The sequence below is a fragment of the Rhinatrema bivittatum genome, chromosome 1 (assembly GCF_901001135.1).
Source record: "Rhinatrema bivittatum chromosome 1, aRhiBiv1.1, whole genome shotgun sequence".
NCBI classification, from domain to species: Eukaryota; Metazoa; Chordata; class Amphibia; order Gymnophiona; family Rhinatrematidae; genus Rhinatrema; species Rhinatrema bivittatum.
In genome coordinates this window covers 78,811,164-78,832,239 of record NC_042615.1, presented here as the reverse complement: position 1 = coordinate 78,832,239, position 21,076 = coordinate 78,811,164, and the positions used below count along the sequence as shown (strand labels likewise).

The window sequence follows — 21,076 nt, the reverse complement described above, 5'->3', positions numbered from 1 at the left end:
GTTACCTGTAATTAGTTGAGCTGCTGCCACAGGCCAGGAGGGTGAGGTTGGGGTCTATTATGGCCTCAAAAATTTCACCCCACATTGCTGTAGACCAGGAGGAGGAGGGACAGAGAGGGGCCATGGCACCCATTAGAAGCCTCAAGCACACTGCCGCATTTTTAGCAGAGGTGGGAAAAAGAGGGACCGACTGCAGCCCTCGAGAATCATAAACCTCACTGCTGCACTTTGTGAGGACCTGGGGAACATAGGGGCTGATTGTGGCTGTCAGAACGTTTGTAACCTCGGCTGCACCCTGAGGAAAGGAGAGGAAGGCTGGGTTATCACGGTGGTGAGAAACGTTTTCCACCAGTGCCACGTGCTCTCCTACCGGCCTGACAGAGAGGAGGGAGGGAGATCTACACCAGAAAAGTGAGAATGGCTCAAAGGTAGAAAAGAGGAAATGGGACTGGGGTTGACAGTTTGAGGGGAAAAACAGAGGGGAAAAGGAGTGAGACAGGCATGAAGGAAAAAATGGAGGATAAAGAGAGAGACAGGAATCCATGATTGATGTGGTTAAGGTAGTGAGAGTGGGCGGCAGCCTATCAGGGGAGAGAAGGAGCGGACCCCAGGAATTATGCTGGACAGAGATAGGGAGAAAGGGTGAGACAGATAAAAAAGAGAAAGATGATCACCGGGAATCAAGGAGGAGGGAGGATAAGGTAACAGCCGGTCGTAGATATGACATTCAACACAAAAGCTTTTTAGGGGAGACACACAGACAAAGATGAAGCTCTCATAAGCCTTCTTTCCTTTGAAAAGTAGGCTGTTTTGCTTTTATCTAAAAATTAAATTCTTTAGTGATTATCATTTTCTGTATGTGTAAAAATTATAAAAGAAAATAATAAAATATGAAAGAAAAGCAGACTAAAAAGGGGTCAATTTTCAAGCTTGGTAGGTTTCAAAATGTTGTATGTGGGTAAGCCCCTATTTAGCCATGTAAAAAGGCCCTTTGAAAATTGCTGTTCCCCACCTGTGCTGTGAACAGCATGCAGAGGGAAGGAGTAGGGCTAGAGTGTTAAATCCTCATGCATTAAAGAGAATTGTGTGGGGGGTCTGTGAAATGTCTTGGAGTTGAAAAGGGGTCCGTGTCCCCCGAAAGGTTGGGAATCCCTGATCTAGTCTGCTTTTGCTAATTTTTGATACACCACAGACACTACATGAGCTTTACTTTACCATTGCTTCTCTGCAACTAAGGATATTCTGAACTTGTCCCATTCTTTCATGAATTCTATTACTGGTTTTACTGCACAAACTTTGAGGAGACTGTTGCAGCCACTATCCTTTTGGTAAAAGTATACTTCCTTACATTATGATTTATTCTACTCATTTCTGATCTTATATGTAAGGAAAAGTACTTGTGTTTCAAGAATATTTGACATATATGAATGCATTTTTCATCTCACCTCTTTCACTTTTCTACCAGGACTTTTGGTTCAAACTTAAGTCTTGCTCCATAGAGCTTAAGATGCAGACTTTGGACTATTTTGGTAGACTTTATCTAGGCTGCGACTCTTCTGCCTATATACTTCTGGAGATAAGGCCTCAGGAATTGGACACAGTACTTAGATAGGGTTTCAGCAATGACTTATAAAGAGATATTATCATGTTTGTTTTCTGGCTATACCTCCCTCATGACCCTGGCATTTCATTGACTCTCCCTTTGCCTTGTCACATTGTTTATTTTAAATAACTGGTTGTTATCTATAGTAATACAATCACAATCTTAATAAAAATACTACGTTATTTCAAATGTTAATGATGTGTCATATATTTACAACAACCCTCATTCGGGACTTAATATATCCACTAAATTGTGTTACATTCTTCACTTAGAAATAGTATGGAATTATATGACCCATTATAAAGTGAAATGCTCACCACCGAATATATCTAATCATCGGGTTTGTTGTTATAAATCCTCTCAGCAATACGTGTACCCAGTTAATCCAATTTTTTGTTTTTTTTACATTTTTTTTTAGTTATTTTCTTAATATTTTCTTCCTTTGCTGGTACACTTGCTCCTTTAAATGATATTCACTATATGTACACCGTCATTCACATCTACTGTGAAAAGTACTTATCATGAAATGAAGCGGCAGCAGCAATGAACTTCTATACCCTGCTGTGAAGACTCGACTTTTTACTGCAGATTAAACTGCTTACAATGCCCGACACTGCGCGTGTTTCGTAAGACCTTCGTCAGGGGCGCGGGCTTCAACGCTAGTTTTGTTTCTCGGACCGAAATCCTTTCAGCGTTCCCGCATATTTCAAAATGGGCGGCTCCAGAGATTTAAAATTATTGTCGAAACAGTTCATTATAAGAAAACAATGAGGTTTCATTTATTTACATTTTATTATATGCTATATGAAGCAGACTGGAAACAGCAAACAAAATAAGTATCTTACAACTTGTAATTCCCTCTTGGTTTGAGGTTCCTAGTGCAGGGTTCACACCGTCCCAGGGCCACATTCACAGTCCCAGACCTCTCTCTCTTCTCACCATTCTCAAAATGGGATAAGAAGGTGAAGACCAAAATAATTCCTCCCCTCAAAAATGGGAAAAACGGATACTTTCCTACCAATCAAAACTCTCTGCAGAGCACTCCCAGCCCACTTGACTAGTTAAGCAGAGTTCTTTGAACGTCACTCTCATGAATTTTCAAAACATTACGCACATAAAAATCAGCATTGACGCATGCAACTATCCTCTACTCGCATACTGGACTTTTATAAAAGTCCAAACACACATATTTTCATATACGCATGCAAAAATATACAGTCACCCTGGGGGTGTTCCAGGGCAGGCCAGCATTTATGCACATAAGTTGCTATTTTAGAAGACAGTTACACATGTAGATATGCTAATTATCTGGTGTAAATAATATGAAACATGTTTATTATATAGTACTGACTGGGTGGGAGGTCTGGGTGAACCAGGGGGAGTTCAAGCTGAAGAACCAGGAGGGTCTCGATAACCTGGAGAAGAACTGAGCAAACCAGTGGACTAATTGGTAAAATTGCAAATTTCCTTGAAGCGCGCATGTTTTAAAATACACTGATTTAACCGAGTATGTTTTTTTCTTTATTTTTGCACATAAATATACATGCATATATTTTAAAATAGGTAGGAAAAGTACACGCCTTCAATACATTGATATACGTTCTTTCAATGAATTGCATGTTCAATACATTGCATGTATTCGCGCGTATGCCTACATACGCATGCATATGTGGTGGAAAACAGATGAGTTTTTAATAAACTTCCCTTATATTCTATGCATGGCTTATACAATACTAGCGTAGATCTGCACACAGTCACATATGCACATATGTGCCATTACATGCATTTGTTTAAAAGGTATCCTCCCACTTTACCCATGTAAGTGGGCTTTTGAAAATTGCTATGGTATATGCCATTGAATTGTTCATAGGTTATACGTGTATGTGCACTCTATGCATGTAAATGACTTTTGAAAATTGCTATGATAATATGTTACATTTACACAAATAGGGGTAAATTTTCAAAAGTTAGGCGTGCGCATCTATGTGTGCACGCTACCCGGAGCACGCACATGGATAAGTGATGTTATAACATGCGCGCGCACTGGGGGGTCAACCTTTGCTATTACGCACATTGGGGCCTTCCGCAGTTCCCTTCCAGTCCGCTCCAATTAAGGAGCAGACTGGGAGGGTACTTCCCAACCCCATAGCATAACCTTCCTTCCCCTTCCCCTATCCTACCCTCCCCCATCCCTATCCTAGCCCCCCCCCCCCCCATTTCATTAACTCACGTTTTGCTCTTGCCTCACAGCAGAAGCAAGTTGCGTGTGCCGGCCCCGCCCCGGCCCTGGACCCCCTTTTTCTAGCCCCATGACTTACACACGTCCCGGGGGTTTACGCGCATGACCGGGCCCTTTGGAAATTGTCCTGGTGCGCGTAAGGCCCGGCCAAACGCATAGACCCCGGGCTTTTACGAGCATAAGTTCTGAAAATCTACCCCATAACTCCTTTAAAAATTACCTCTTATAAGTGTATATAATGCTATATAAACATAAGAGTTGACCAGAGGTGCACAACCATGCTTTTTCCATTGATGCACAGTTAAAGAATAGCTTTTTCTAACACAACCTGGGAAGGTTATGTGCTACCAATTATTTTCTGCAACATTTAAACCATTAATACCGTGACATATTTTTTTGTGAAACCTTGAAAGTTACCCTGTGACATAAAGAAACATGAACTTCTTTGTGTTCAGAAGGTATTCTGGTATGAGTCACTTCATCTTTTTTTTGCAGTCAGCCTTTTAATTCCACCTAGCTTGTAAAATCTTTGGGATATAGAACATCATTGCCTGCTGTACTAAGCATTTATTGTGTCACTGAGATATCCAGCAATGATGCCGTGGGTTGCCATGATTGGTGCCATTGAGGTCAATGATGCCACAGTGGGTATGCCAACAATGCCATAGATTGCTGGAAACTTAAAACAGCCTATACTTAGCTGCTGAGAATATGAAAGTGCCTCATTGCACTGTCTTTTCATGGTTTATCATGTAATTACACATCTAGCTTGCCAAGTTCTCTGTGATTTATTCATTCTCTCTCTATTTTTCTATGATTTTTATTTGCAAAGCAAAGTTCTTTCTCAATAATGAATGCCAACGTGAAAGATTTTTTTTTTCTGTCACATGCAGCCAGTCTCTCTTATTTGATTAAGATTGTCTGGATACTACAGCTGAAGACTGTCTGGCAGTGGTTGCTAGGTAATAAGCCTACAATCTTGTTTTGCTTTGTGCATGCTTTTCATGGCATTCCCATCAGTGAAGAGAGCTGAAAACAGTCCATTCAAGGTTCAATAAACCAAATACTGACTAGCCTTTATCAGGTTATAGTGAAAATTGTTGTGATCTGAGAGCATGATTTTCAGGGAGACAATAATTACTATCTGAAGTTGATTATAAGCTCTTGACAGTCATATTATCACCCCTCAGGGCAGTAATTTTCTATTGTATCTCTCTCTAGCCTAATAAAATGCTTAATACATACAATGAAGTACTTAGATGTGTTTTTAAATTAATTTTTCTATCTGAAACAATTAGTATAAATCACAGTCCAAAAGCAGCCAGTCAGATCATGACCTTCATGGTATAAAATTAAAAAGGCTACTAGGGCCAGCCTGGTGGCTCAGTGGCACTGCTGCTCAGATCTTAAGCTTTCCGGATCAGCTGGGGATGGGGGAACAGACGTGCCGTCGTCATTGTGCTATGGGGACACCCAGTAGCTGGAATTAGGACCCATTATTGCCAGGGTCCAGAAAGAGCCCTGCTGCTTGGACCCCGGCCAAGGATTATTGCTGCAATGACTAGATTAAAGGAAATTGAGAGAGGCCCCAGGTAGACACAAATGAAGGCTTGTGCTGCCCAGAGAAGTAGGAAGAAACTACCACAGATGCATTCACGAGAATTCATTTCAGATGTTGATTAATTCCAGGGGGAATTCAATAATTTGGATGATTTGTATAGGATTACAGAGCCTTTCACCTCTATGTCAATAACTCAAATCTGACATGGGTCAAGAGTAACTGAAAGTCTGAATGATCTGAAAATGGGTCAGGGGCCTGAATGAAATGAATTGATGATCTCCCTCTAGTTCCCGGTGGCAGACGTCCACGTCACAAAAGCCAGCCTTAGAATTTGGCACTAGTCGGCACTGGTTTGGGGGGGGGAAGGGGTTTGCAGTTCCAACAGATACCTCGCTTAGAAGAGTTGCACACGTAAAAATGAGTACACGAGCGTTCAAATAGTGCATATTCACAGCAGTGCTATTTTATAAACCTCACACGTACACATGCAAGGGCTGGCGCACAAATTAATGCGCTTGTGTAAAAAAAGGGGTGAGCCAGGAGAGTTCCTGGGCACGGCTAACATTTATGCTCGAGTCACTATTTTATAACCTGCGAAAGTGGCGCTCATATGGCTGTTGTTACCTTCGCATATTATCTGGTGAAAGTCAGAATAACACTTTATAGCCAAATACTGAAAGGGTGAGGGGTCTGGGTAAACTGGGGGAACTTCATGCTGAAGAGCCAGGGAGGTCTTGATGAGTTAAACTGGGCAAACTGTGGACGAACTGGTAAAACTGGTAATTTCCTTCCTTGGATGATTTACACGCAAAAATCCAAGTACTAAGGAAAATAAGCAAATTACATTTCCTGATGTAAATGACTAAAATTCGGAGCACAAATGCATGTGCATAGCAGATGTCCGCCAATTCTCCAGATAGTTTTAGATTTATCCAGATATGTCTTAAAAAGTGCTACTTAGCTGGATATTTGTCACCAGTTAGCCAGATAAGTCAACATTTATGCAGGTATATTTAAAGTATGTGCCATGCATTTTTTGATACATGAACATTTTGTGTATGTTATATAATTTGCGTGCATTTGCACTCACAATATAAAATATGTGTGCGTGCTCGCGCGTATTGCAATATTATATGATTTGTAGCATACAGACTATTTTCTAGTAGGAACAAATCATTCTGTTCATACTATTAGTTTAAGTATAGTATTTCCTCCTTATGTAATGAAATTTCTCACAGCATCCACTTGCACATGTTTTAAAGTTACCCTCGTATTTTTACACAGGCAATGGAGACAGAATTATAATTTCTGAAACCTGAAGATGTAGAGTGGAGACAGATTGGCAAAACCTGTACTGCCATTGCACGTGCTATAGTTGTTCTGTGGATAAATGGAAAACTTTGATTTTAGTGCTGTCAATGAAGCATCTTTCATGAGAGCTAACAAAAATAATTATTAGTTTCAGTAAAACCACTTCCAATGCAGATTTTAAACCTTACATTTGTCAGAAAATGAGTTTAACACTAAACTCTGTTTACAAGAATCAGGTAGCTTTTTCAAGGAGCTGCAGTTCCACAGTTAAAAAATAATAGGCAGGCAACTGCAGTTCATGCTGTTTAAGTACCTACAATATTTGATCCTGTCAGTCTTAAGAGATGCTTTATTTGGATGTGTTTATTCCATCAACACATGTCTCATTACACTCTGGGGAGTGGAGGAGTAGCCTAGTGGTTATAGCAGCAGGCTACCCACCAGAGAAGCAAGGGCCGGAAGCCCACTGCTGCTTCTTGTGACCTTGGGCAAGTCACTTTTCTCTTCATTGTCTCACTACACATTTACAGCCCGATTGTAAATGTTCCGCACACGCAAAAAATAGGGGGTACACGCGTGGCTGGGCCTTGTGCGCACCGCACACATTTTAAAAGGGGCCCGGCCGCGTGCGTAACCCCTGTTACCCGCACAAGAGCCAGGCCTCGGCAGAGGGGCTGTCTGGGGGGGGCGGGGCTGGAGGTGCCGGTACAGCGGCCATTTGCTGCTGTGCCGGCATGCGGAACCTGCTGCTGCTCCTTTGGAGGAGCAAAAGGTAATTTTAAAAAATTGGGGGGCACCTAGGATAGGGATAGGGGGCGGGTAGGAGAGGGGAAGGGGAAGGGAGGTTAGGGTAGGGGGTAGGGAAGTTCCCTCCCAGGTAAGTCCTTAATTGGAGCGGACTGGGAAGGAAGCCCGACGATGCGTTGCTGCGCGATTTTTGCTTAACTCTGCGCGTATTTTTTAAAAATCTACCCCTTAGATTGTGAGCCCTCTGGGAACAGGTAAATATGAATATAATCCACCTTGAAGTGTCTGAAAGGCAGAATATAAATAAACATGCCTTTGTATGTTTTTTTATTCGCTTGGTATTCACTGTAGTTTTTTGTTTTTATTGTAACCCACCCTGAGCATTTTTGTATGGAAGGGATAAATATACAAATAAATAAACATGTATTAGAGAAACAAAGAAAATATGTATCCTGCCCATTCCTGATAGTAGCTATGACTCTCAGGTTTCCAATGATAGCAATTATTTATATGCCAGTTGCTTCCCAATATAGTGAAGCTTAAATACTTCAGAATCAAATTTCTATTAAACAATAGTCAAGCTCTTTCTGTTCTTGTGAAAAAGCTAGAAGAAACTGTTTTTTGTTTTTTTTTTTAAAAGAGAACTGACAAAGGTAAAAATAAATAGTTTTATTTTTATTTTGGGCTCTTGGCTTTCTAAGGTGCCTGGCAAGTAAAGATTAGGAAGTGCTACAGAATCATGGCTGCTTTGGTGAATCAGATTGTTCAGTGCACAGTATAAATATGAGAAACGGTGATGAGTAATAGAAATTGCATCTGGGCTATGGAGTTGTAGATAATATTGATATCTACCCATTATATAAATTATATAGCCTGAGTGATTGAGCTTGAAGCGAAAAGTTTCTATAACCCAAGATTAGGTTTTGAAATCCGCAGACCTCATGAATATTTATTTATTTATTTATTTATTTACGGATTCTTAGATTCTGCACATATACAGCATCGTTGTTCAAAGTGGATTACAAACTAAACATTCATAATCAAACAGCAAGCAGTAAGTCCTGTAGCTACTGAATAACTATTATAAAGGCCCCTGATCTTCCACAAATCCATGGTTATGGCAAGAGCTGCAAAATCTAGTCCTTCCCATAGAAGTGTCAATTCCCCCACAGGACCCATGGGAACCATAAACCAGCTCTAGAATGTGAGGATGAACCCTTCTCCCCCCCCCCCCCCCACCTTATTATCCTCCCCCCTCTCCTGTCCCTTGATGATACCTTCCGTACCGCTGCTGATTGACTGCCAGAAAGAGGAGATCAGAGGAGCCTTGATCACATCCTTCTCTGCCAGCTGGGGTCCAGATGATAGCAGTATTGTGTCCCATGTAGCTCAACCCTAGAGTTGGGTCCTGAATGGCAGGGGAGGATGCAGCCTGAGGAACTGCTGCTTTCATCTTTCTCCTGAAGGCCCAATCAGTGGCAAGGAGAATGAAGAGGAAGGATTGCTGGGAAAGAGAAGGGTGAGGAGGAACTGGAGAATGAGACAAGGACTGAATGAGGCAGTGTAAGCAGAAACTGGGGTATAGGCTGGACAGACTGATGGCTCAGGATGGCCTGGGGGATGAGAGGGAGTGAAGCTGGGAGGTGAGGAGAGCTGGGGATGAGGAGGGGATGGGTGTTGAGAGGAGGATTGCCTGGGGGATTATAGGGGATTGGGCTGGGTGGAGTGAGGAGGACCTGGGGGATTAGAGCAGGATAGAAATGAGGTGTGAGAGGCAGGGGAGGGTGTGGGATGAGAAAGAGGAGAATAGGAGTGTGTGTGAGAGAAGGCATGTGGGATTTGTTTGGGTGGTATGAGAGGGATGTGAAAGAGGCAACAGAATATGAAAAGGAGCAGAGCTCTACTCTCTCCCTACAGTTCCTGCTGTTCCTGATTCTCCCTCACTTGATTCCAAATTCTCTTTCCCAGACTCTGAAACATCCTCACAGACCCTCCCAAGACCCTCTTTTCATTTCCTCTCCCCTTCCCAATCCCTCATCCTTTCTGTCTCTCTTCCTTCTTATGTCTCCAACTCTGATTCTCTCTTCTTCTCATCCCCCATTCCTGGTTCTCTCTTCCTCTCTTCCCCAATCTCCAGGCCTCTTTCCCCATCCCTCTCCCTCTCTCCTTCTCCTATGCCCAGTCCTCTCTCCTTCTCCTCCCCACATCCCCAGGCCTTTCCCTCTCTCCTTCTTTGATCTACATCCCCGATCCTCTCTCCCCCCCCCCCAACTCCCAGACCCTCATCCTGTGCTAATACTTGAGATCCATTTTCCCCACTCAAAAGAACAAAATAATTTATACAGACATACAAGCGAGGTTGGAAAACTATTTTTCTAAAATAAAATAAATTTACATGATTTATTATGCAAAAAGATGCAAATTTATGCACATGTGTTGCATAATTACCACAGAATTTAAAAAAATGTGCTGCTAAATTTTCTAAGCCTTGCCACAGAATGTACCCCTGTGCTACTGCCGGAAACTGGGGGCTGTGTCTGTTATGTGTTTATACATATACTATTAGCATGGTATTTAAAAGGATGGCAGACTAAATCCCAGTGTTGCTTTTCCAAACTGATTTGGTTTGACCAAGTCTGTCAGTGCATTTGTGTTTCTTCAAATTTGGTCAGAAATGACCTTTTGAATCAGCATAGTCCAGTTTCAGATACTGTATTTTGACATTTAAAGCCAAATTAATAATTGTGGGTAATTTTTAAATAAATGGAGCGTACTCTTAGCTGCAAACAACATTAATAGGATGCATTGATAACAGATTCAAGAGAGTATATCCAGAGCGGGCCCATTCACCCAGTGGAAGCAAGCAGCTCCTGCTCCTCAGGCTAGCAGGAGGTTGGGAATGTCAGGGAAAACTGATCACCGACTGATGGAAGGCTGGTAGTCCCTCAATCATGCCAAGGCAGTTTTGAAGAAGAGAGAACTGAGGGGGGATGTGATAGAGGTCTATTAAATCATGAAAGAACTTGATCAGGTTAATGTAAATCAGCTATTTACTCTCTTCAGGGGCACTCCATGAGTTAGCAAGCAGCACATTTAAAACAAATTGAAGAAATTCTTTTCACTCAGCACATAGTTAAGCTCTGGAAATTCATTGCCAGAGGATGTGGTTACAGCAGTTAGTGTAACGGGTTTAAAAAAAGGTTTGGATAAGTTCCTAGAGGAAAAATCCATAAACTGCTATTAATTAATAAGCATGGTAGCTTGAGATCTATTTAATGTTTGGGTACTTGCCAGGGTACTTGTGACTTGGATTGGTCACTGTTGGAAACAGGATGCTGGGGCTTGATGGACCCTTGGTCTGACCCAGTTTGACATATCTTATGTTATGTTAAGCAGAAATAAATAATCTTATGTTATGTTATGTTACCAGCTGGCTCAAAAGCACCATTCTACTAAGTTTCAGTGAGAACCCTGGGGAATGCCTCTCAGGCGGAGCATTATCGCTATATAGACAGGAGACAGGCGGGAATGAAAATTGGGAAGAATCCTGGCTACCTCAGTCTCATGGCAACCAAGCCCAGGGGATTGGTTGAGAAGGAAGGGGAAACTCTAATTGAGTTAAAAAGCCCACGGAAGCAAGAGAAAGCTGAAGACAAAAAAATCCTTGCAACATAATAACATAAAAAGGATGTCTAGAGCACTCAGAACATTTTTGAGTACAATTATCTTGTGTCCATTATTAACTTTAAAAAATACAAAACCCTCTTATATTTTCCTGAAAATGTAAGCAATTTATTTATTTGTGATTTCAAACTTTATTTCCAGCTATTTGTCCAACTGGGTTAAAGAGCAAATAATCTCACAAAAATACTATTATATCAACATTAAAAACAAGTACCATTCCATCTCACTTCCACCCTCACCCCATCAAAACTCCCTCTTCCTTTACTCTCTATCCTAGTGCTTCCTAGTACTTTATTTTTTTGGTTGCTAAAATAAAGATTTTTGAATTATGGCAAATCAATATATCATATAAATCTGTACCAGCCCCTGCATTTTCAGAGCGAGATACTCCAGAGGAGAAAAGCAGTATGGGCTCCAAAGTCATGAGTGTTTTAACCTCTCTTGTAGAATAAATGGGTTCATTTCCTGGCAACTAAAAACTCTTGCTATCATTATTCCGTAATAGACAGGAGATAGCACACAGTCTGTTTTTGATTGCAGTGTTTCGGTAATGACTGCTTCTGAGCTGGAAGCTGCCTTTTATCCCCATAATATCTGCATGCAGTATTCACACAGACAGAGCATTAACTGATCTAATGGCAGGAGTTTCTATAATAAAAACAAATATATTAAAAAAAACAAATGCCTGTCCCCACTGTAGCACTCTTTGAAACCCATTCTCCTTTCTTTAAAAGGAAGGAGTAGGATCCGAATCATTCAGCGAAGTGCTTTAAAACAGACATTCACTGCAACTCGGGGCTGTTTGATTGCAATATATAATGTCAATAATGTGAAGAGTTAGAAGCAGCACTTAAAAAAATGTCAGCACTACAAAATCTAGAGGTACATAATATATCACATATTTGTAGTGCAATTATTGTGTTAGTATACATAACCCCTCTCTCCTTATTCCTTTTAAGGGGAGGTTACCTTCCAAGCAATGCTGAACACTTATCCACCCTGTTCAGTATTGGGGACATGGATTCTGTGATGGGGGACAAACTTAACCTATAAGATCTTAAAGGGGTTCACTTTAAAACAAATAAAACATTCATCACACCAAGTGTTGTGTTCAAAACAAAAATAAAATATACTGACTAATAAAAAAGTGGCACATTCAGTCAATACAAGAATAAAAAGAAGCCCAAAATATACAAGGCAGAAAATTAGTGAATAGTGTCACATTGGTTCTTGCAACCAAGAAGCCATAACCATACACCAAGTGAAAAGTGCACCACTCATCCTATACATAATACACAACACCACAAACTGGAAAACTCTATTACTTTTTTTTTTTTATTTAAAACATACGCCATTACTATTTATAATTTATAAATAGACACAGGTGTGACCTTAGTCCCAAAAGTATGACCCTTTGGTCTGTATGGACGTTATTCTCATCCTCGATCAAAACTGACTTTTAGTCACTACCCAACCTCCTTAGGACAGTGTCCTTGTACCTACTGTGACTGTCTGCGCCTCCCCTCTCCTTGGGGTCGTGCCTACGTGCTACAAGACTACCTGCACTTCCCCGCTTCTTGCGCCTGTGCTTCGCTATCTACAGAGACTGCTGGTGTTCCCCGCTCCTTGGGGTCTACCTACGTCATCATCGGAGACCTGACTCAGGCTTCCCTGCTTCTCGGGCTAGCCTGCGTTACTACAGCCGCACCTCCCTCGCTCCGCAGCTCCGCCCCTCAAGGATGTGTCTCCGCTACTCCTCCTGCACGCCAGTCAAACCTCTCACTCTATACGGCCTGCCTGGCGCCCTCCTCTCCGGGGGTCTCAGTCAAGGTATTATCAGCAGCCGCTTGTCTTCTGGGGAATCCCTCCGGACTCCTCGGGACCCCCTCTACAGTCGTACCCAGAACTCCCTGCCATGCCTGACCTCACCTCCCGTCTTCTCCCCACAGGTTGTAACAACTCATACCACGGGCCAAGGGTCCACCAACCCACAAACCATAACAAGTAGTTGCTGTTGAAGAAGCAGACCTCTGAAAATAATTTCATGGAGGAGAATAAATCAAAGTGGTATTTACAGGCCAATGGCTACTACTCTAGGAAGCCCCTAGGAGGAATATGGAGACTCTGAATAGAGCGATTCAGACCACTGGGAGCCTCAGCCTGTATCTGAACCCTCTATCTTATGTAAGGGGATTTTTAGTATAAGTAGATGAACCTTATTGGACTGCCAGAGAATGAATTTTTTAATAACTTTTAATTTTTACATTTCAAATTACAATATTCAATACATACATCTTGAAAAGGTAACTAGAATTAAAACAAATAACAAAGTTTCAGGAAACTAATATATAAAGAATTCAACATGTTCAGTTCAGCTCCCAGTCCTCAACAAAGGAAGGATTCAATATCACAACTCAAAGCAAAAAAAAAAAGAAAGTATAATGTCAGCAGTTTCTAGTGGCTCATTAAATTAAATTAGAACCACAAGCTAGCTATTTCTGGCGTATAGATTACGAAGGAACAGGCGGAGGTGTTAAAAGAGAATCGTCCTACACAGACTTGTCACTAAGAGATCTAGTCAACTGACTGGTTAAAAAATTATAGGAAGCATCTCTATATCTAATTATAACATTTACAAGGACATTTTAGGAAGAACAATGCTCCTAACTACAATTACCTTCAGACGCATCAATAGAAACTGTTTCTTCTTGTAAGTTTGCCAGGCAACATTAGGAAACATCTTAACTTTACATCACAAAAAAAGTTTTCAGTAAGATGTCTAAAGTAAAGTCTCAATATTCATTCTCTGTACAGTTCTAACATTAATGAAACTATCAAAGTTGCTGTTTTCGCCACGTCACTATCAGAGGTCTTCAAGTAAAGCCGAGATATCCAAATTAGTGTCTTCCATATGGGGCGATAATACTTGATATCCTGTCTCTATGGGAAAGAAGATAATGAACCTTAGGCACTGGTGGAATTGCATACTCAGGTACCTTTAGGATTTCCAATAAATAATGTGTAATCATTTCATTAGGAGATAGCAATGGCAATATTCGAAAGTTTATAAAGTGAAGATTCTTGCTCCTTAAAATGTTCTCAAAATTTTCCATTTTAGTTGACATTAATACATTTTCTTTCATAAGAGAAGCTTGAATATGGTTAACATGGCCAATTTCACTTTTAACTATAGAAATTTGCTGTCCCAAGTCAGAGTTAGTGTTGAGAATGTGTTCCCTTGAGCCGGCTCGAGAGTTGGAAGGTCCACTGAAGGAGACTACAGTGGAACTCGTAGCCAGGAGGCGAAACTGGACAGGAGACCTGACAGGAACTACCAGCCCTCGTCTCCCACAGGTTGAGCCCTTGGGTGCCAGGGATATAGGCGAAGGTCTCCTGGAGGAGGAAGTCCAGTGGACGGTCCGAGTCGAGGTAGGCAGAAGGCTGGAGAAGTGGAGATGGTCCAGGAGTTGAGGCGGGCAGTGAGGGTGCAGCACGAGGAACCAGGTCAGAAGTCAAGGCAGGCAGCAGACAAGCCAAGGTTGGAGAACACGCCAAGTGTCAGGATGGCAGCAGACAGAGGAATCCAGGACAGGCAGAAGTCAAAACCGAAGAAGCAAGCGAAGGTGGGAGTGGAGTTAGGAACACATGAATGGAGCAGGATCAGGAACAGCAACTAGCTACTCAAAGAGTCGAACTGTTGCCAAGTCAAGGGATAAAGGTTTGAAGTGGCCTATATATAGGCCACTGCTGATGATGTCAGCTTTGGGGCCAAGCCAAGGTTTCCCGCCGCGGCCCCTTTAAGTTCCAGGCTTCTGTGCGCGTGCGTGCCTATGGGGAGGAGTCCCCAGAAGAGGTCGGTGGCATCTCCCTCGTGGAGAGGAACGCCACAGGAAGGCCCCAATGTGGGTTGGCCCGGCATGGGGAAGCCAGTGGGAGGCTCCGGAGTCTGCGGGGTAAGAGGGGGGAGGCCAGGTTGCAGCTGTCCAAGGCCGGGTTTCCCAACAGTTAGAACTCTCTAGAGATTGAATTTGGTTTTCTAAATCCACACATTTTCCAAACAAGGGATCAAACTGAGATATAATAGAGCTCCTTAGGCCTTTTGTAGATTCACAAATGGATTCAAGGGTAAAAGTCTATTCATAATAGTTGTAGCAGCCCTATGCAACTCAGGTTTTATGTAGAGCTATAGATGGGAACCATCACACACACACCACAAAAGAAAAAAACACTTTCTGGGTTGCCAAATAATTCTTATATAAAAATACTCAATCAGTCAAAAGGCTTCAATTAAATCTATTTAGCTCATGTACTGAAGACAGCAAAAAATGTTCAAAGATAATCCATAAAGTGATTGTGTTCTAAGAATGCTTTCAGATAAAGGATATCTGCTAGAACAAACCTTGCCTAAGATGTTAATCGCAAGGACTTAACATTCATTTCCGCTGTATTCTAATGAGGGCCATGTTTCACCAAGACTTCATCAGAGAGACTCAATAGAGATATTCCAAAAGGGTTCACACAACAGTGTTTAGGAAATACAATATACACTAGTACTCTGATAGCATGCAGCCTAAAAGTATCTATGGCCACAGAAACTTTTGTTGTCTTCAGCCTCTCTCCTTTTCTGAGGATCTAAACTGCCTTTCCTTCACTGGTCATCTGCAGTTCCTGTTATCCAAAGCTGGCTCCCCCTGCCCGACCACCCCTCCTCTCCCACATCCCAGTATCTCCCTCTCTTGGTCACCTCTGCCAGCATCCCTCTTTCTATCTTCCTCCTTCCCAGCACCTCGTCTCTCTTTTTCCTTCCTATCCAATATCTGTTCTTCTATGCCCCATCCTTGCCCACCACTGACATACTCCTTCTCTCACCCCTCCCAATGGCCCCCTTCTTCCCTCATCCCCACCCTTTTTTCATGGCCAGCACTAGTATCTGCATCTCCCAGGCCACCAATAACACCCTTGTTATTCCCCCTGCCTCCCTCTTCCTCCACACCCATCATCTCACTGTGTTGCCCTCTCCACCAGTTGAGTTGATTGTATACTCTTCCTATCGGTGATGGGGGCTCCTGCAGCACTGCTTTCCCTCTGTTGTTCCCTGACAGGTAAAAGTCTTCTGGCACAATTTTCTACCTTATTTGGCGGTAGGTGAGCTAGCAGGTGTAAGTGTGTATGTAGATTTAATGTGCATACTTTTGAAAATTTAAAGTATGCATGTAAATAGTTTCCCCTGGCCCAACTCTGTCCCCTAGAATGCCTCTGTTGCAGGGTCCCCTAACTTCTGCCCCCATGAGCTTGTCTTATCCTGAGACTATATATTTAACCCAGGGATATTGGACAAGAGCTTGCATAGTAACAAATGTCCTGCAGATATTGCAGCAAGGGAACTGCTGGGTATTGTTTTCTTTCCCCTTTATGAGCAGAGAGATACCAGAAGGAAGTTGTTTCAGTTTAAGCCTAGGATTTGACTTGTGCTGTGCTTCAAAAGAAAAAGCCAGCAGCTGAAGTGTTAACTACATGAGAAACAAGGAAGATTGGGTATTGGCTGAGGAGCTCACCTGACCAGTTGAACTAAGGAGGATCCAGTATAACCAGGAAGGAGCTGTCTGCATGGACTCTAGCCTATGAAGTGACTTTGCTGGTTTTCTTATTTTTCCCAGGCAGTGAGTTTACAGCCATTAGTCTGGGAACTGGGAAGAGAGAACTAAAAGGACAGTGTCCTGGTAGCTGCTGAAGGGAGAGAGAGCAAAAAGCAGAATAATCTGTGGCTGGAAAAGGATCTAGCTGCAGTGTGGAACTTATAAACACACAAGCCAATGCAATACCGACACGCTAATAAAGTACGTCCAAACTGGATGCACCTTTTTTAATGCGTGCACAATCACCTCTTCTGGGCGCTTGATGCAATAGGCAAATGAGACGCCATGCTAAAAAGGATGCGCCAGGGATAAATTGTGTGTCCCTAGTGCATCCATGGCATTGAGCACCCAGGAAAGGTGGCTGTGCACAGGTCTGAAAATGGACGCTCATAAATTGAGAGTCTCTTTCCTAACCTGACCACTTTAAAGATTTTTATTTTTTTTTTTTTTTTGCTGCTTCTGTGGTTCCTCCTGCTTAGTGTCATGACAATATTACGTTGGAAGAACCATAGACAAGCACCAGGGCTGGCGTTTAAATTTAAGAATGTAAAATGAGCCTGTTGAGTGCACAGTAACTGTCTTCTTTGGGTATACTGGCTAATAGCGCTCATCAACATGCAGTTGCATGTGATGAGCGCTATTAGCTACGCGCTGGTTTGGACACGTGTTTTGGATGCGCTAATCCTGGTATTGCATCGAGCGTAAATCTAGCGTGACTAAAATGCGCATCCAACCTCAGGTTCAGTGGCGCGCTGACCTTAGTGCATGATATTGCTTCAGCCTTATAGACAGCAGGAAGGTGACTGTTAGTTCAAGGAGCAGGAGAACATCGGAGGGTGTACAGTACCACTCTGTCCCCTATTCTGCTGGATTGAGCTAAGTAATCCCACTCTTCCCCAGACATTCTTAAGAAGAGGCTAGGAGAGGGTTTCCTGTCTATATATTTTTGCAAATATCAATTTATTTTAAGCCAAACTAAGACACTCTTCCTGTGCAAACAGCTTGGTAAAACGTTGCTGCCTGTCTCAAGCAAGTCAGAGAATAATCCTGGTTCTTAGGGATTCTCTCAGGAACCAGAGCATCTCCCTGCCGTTCCTAACAAATACATTATAGTGTTGGAGTTTACCGACCTTTGAACCTTTGCATTAAAAAGAATCAAAAAAGGGCCCCACCGTTTGGGTTTTTTGTGCACACATATTGGACTGGGTACTGGTGGAGGTTGACAAAGATTTTTTCTTCTTTTTATTTTCCCTTTTCAGTAGCCACAGATAAATGTGACACGAAGGTTGTGCAGCTGCCTTTTCATTGCTTATTCTTGTCACCCATTCTAGATTTCTAACTTTTACGGCAATTATTATTCATTACCACTTTTCTTTTCTGAGTAGGTTAACAACCTGTCCTCCTACTGCATTGTATTATACTATTCTTCTATTATTACATGCTAATTAACATTGTTGGTCTTTTTTCTTGTTATGATTTCTTTTGTTTGCATTTTGAATTACCAATAAAAGTTACCTACTACAGCTCCTTACTGTGTATGGTTGTTTTGCTTTTTATAGCCTGGATCCCAGGAGTAAGGGGGGGATGGGAAAAGGGGCCTTGGAGTTGGGGCACGAGACTCATCTTCCCATCTACTACACAGAAATCCTCACCTTGCTCTCATTTACAAGGGGTGGGTGGGGTTCTCCTGATGCAGGTTTTCTATAATTCCAGAGGGAGCCATTGCTCCTCTTTGAAGTGTGAATGAAAAAGTACTTGAGAAATTGGTTTTGCACATAATTTTATGTTCAAACCTCCACCTCTCCAGCAATTTTCAAAGGCAATTTACTTACATAGAACCGGGTTTGTCTGGCTAAATTCTGCATTCCCAGTGAAGAGGCCAATCCCCATTCAGCCCTCACTGACAGAGGATCAGCCAGTCCCTGTTCAGTACTGAATTCTGATTGGCTGCTTCACCTGGGAGTGACGTGAATAAATTACGTGCCACTGCCTGTCAGCTCTACAGGCAGCTCATATTTAATGGCGCAGGAAGAGGTAAGATCCTCTCCTTCTTCTGCTCTGCTTTGGGGAAACTTTTGGAGCTTTGGGATAGAAGGGTTGGGATTTTTGGCCATAGGCTTTTTAAATGTAGGGAATGGGGGGGGGGGGGGGGGGGGGGGGGGGGGGGGGGGGGGGGGACGACAGGGTCGCTTGGCCTGACTCTTCTTATAGATATGGGGATGTGGTGGGAAGGGAGCCACTTGCTGCACACTAAAGATATTGGAGGGGGGGAGGGTAGGAGGGGAAGAATCAGTCGCGGCTTTGCTGCTAGGTTTGTTTGTTTGTTTTTTCAATAAGCTGCTGAGGAGCAAAGTACCCAGATAATTTTATTTGGGTAACTTTAGCTGAGTTAATTCAGTGGAACACTTACCTAACTAACGGGCCGATTCAGTAAAGTCCGCGGAGAGCGGACGAACGCCTGCTGTCCCCGTGTGTGCGCACAGGCCACTTGCCTGTGCGCGCGATTCTGTATTTAAATTAGGTGGTGAGGTAGAAACGGGCAAAAGGAGGTGCTAGGGACGCTGTCAGCGGGTTTGACAGCCGACGCTCAATTTTTCCGGTGTCGGTTCTCGAGCCCGCTGACAGCCACGGGCTCGGAAACCGGACGCCGGCAAGTTGAGCGTCTGGTTTTCGGCCGACAGCTGCGGGCGCATTTTAAATTTTTTTTCTTTTTCTTTTACTTTTTTTACCCTGCAGACCTCCGACTTAATATCGCCATGATATTAAGTCGAGGGTGCAAAGAAAAGCAGTTTTTACTGCTTTTCTGTGCACTGTCCCGGTGCCAGCAGAAACCTAGCGCCTACCTTTGGGTAGGCGCTAATTTCTGAAAGTAAAATGTGCGGCTTGGCTGCACATTTTACTTTCTGTATCCTGCGCGCATACCTAATAGGGCCATCAACATGCATTTGCATGTTGAGGGCGCTATTTGGTGCCGCGGGGTTGGACACGCGTTTTCCGCCCCTTACTGAATAAGGGGTAAGGGAAAACGCGTGTCCAAGGGCAGGTTAACAGTGCGCTCCGTTGGACGCACTGTACTCTATCGGCCTGTAAATTCTGCTATCTGGTTTACTTACCTACAAAAGTTACCCAGGTACCTTTCCCGTTCATCAGCCCACTGAATACCAATGTCCTTGAACACTGACCCTTAAGGGATCAATTTTCAGAAAATGTTCAGTTTCCTACATTATATTCCTAAATTTCAGGGCATGAAATTTAGGGAGATTTTCAGATGAATATAGAGATCTAAGAAGCTGATGATAAAAAAAAAAAAAAAGCTGAGCCTCTAAATCTGGAAACTTAAGTTAGGTGCCTAATTATAACTGAACTTAGAAAACTTAAGTTTTCAGCTGAAATTTCACCTGTATTTAAGGATCTAAATCTTAGGCCTCTAAGTTTAGGATTAGAATTCATGTGCCTAAATTTAGGTACCTTAGGGGATCATGCACTAAGTTGCAATATTTTATCACAGAAGGGGCCAAATATCACAGAGGGGTGTTCCCGTGATATTTTGCCCCTTCCCAACAAAATACTCATCAGTCTCATTGCTTGATTTTTATCACAGGAGAAACATACAACAAAAATATCGCGTGGCAAAACAAGGCCTAAGTGCACTATTGTGGCCTACCTAAAGGACTGAAGGCCCAAAAATTATGGAGCCGCACCCCCCCCCCTCCCCCCCGCACATTGTCAAACTCTTCTCTTGGGCTTCTTTGTAGAACCCCACACACCCAGGGCTGCCTTCCAAGGAGGCCCCACAATAAAAAAAGGTTTTTAAAAAAGATTTAAAGTAGTATGGCGATATCCTGCCTCCTACCAAAACCTCTCTCCTTTACAATAAAAACTACCTGCCTCAACCAAAGACAACCCCCCCCCCAATGGTATAAACCCTCAGGTACCACTATAACCTCCCCTCCTAAAAAATTACCTCCCTGTGATCTAGGGTAGCCCTCCTGCTCCCTCCCCCTCCCCCCCCAAATAACTCTCTGGTGGTCTAGAGCCACCCAGACCCCCCTAGACTCTCTCACTTCCCCATCCATACCTGAAAAAGAATCATTGGTGGTCCAGGGTAGGCTCAAAGTGCCCACCCCCAGCTTCTGACCTGGTTGATACCATTTTTCAAAATGGTTCTGACTAGCTTTTGCCCCTCTCATGTGGTAGAGCAAAGGCTGGTCAGCGAATCTATGAGGCCCAGAACTAGGGGGCACTCTGGGCCCACCCTGAACTGCCAGTGTTTCTTTTTCAGGCATGGGAGGTGG

At 42.9% G+C, this 21,076-nt stretch overlaps 1 protein-coding gene across 2 annotated transcripts in view; it reads left to right on the top strand.

Moving 5' to 3' along the window:
• MARCH1 (membrane associated ring-CH-type finger 1) overlaps positions 1-21,076 on the top strand; it is a 777,418-nt gene that overhangs the window by 635,809 nt on the left and 120,533 nt on the right. The gene's annotated exons all lie outside the window — the stretch shown is intronic.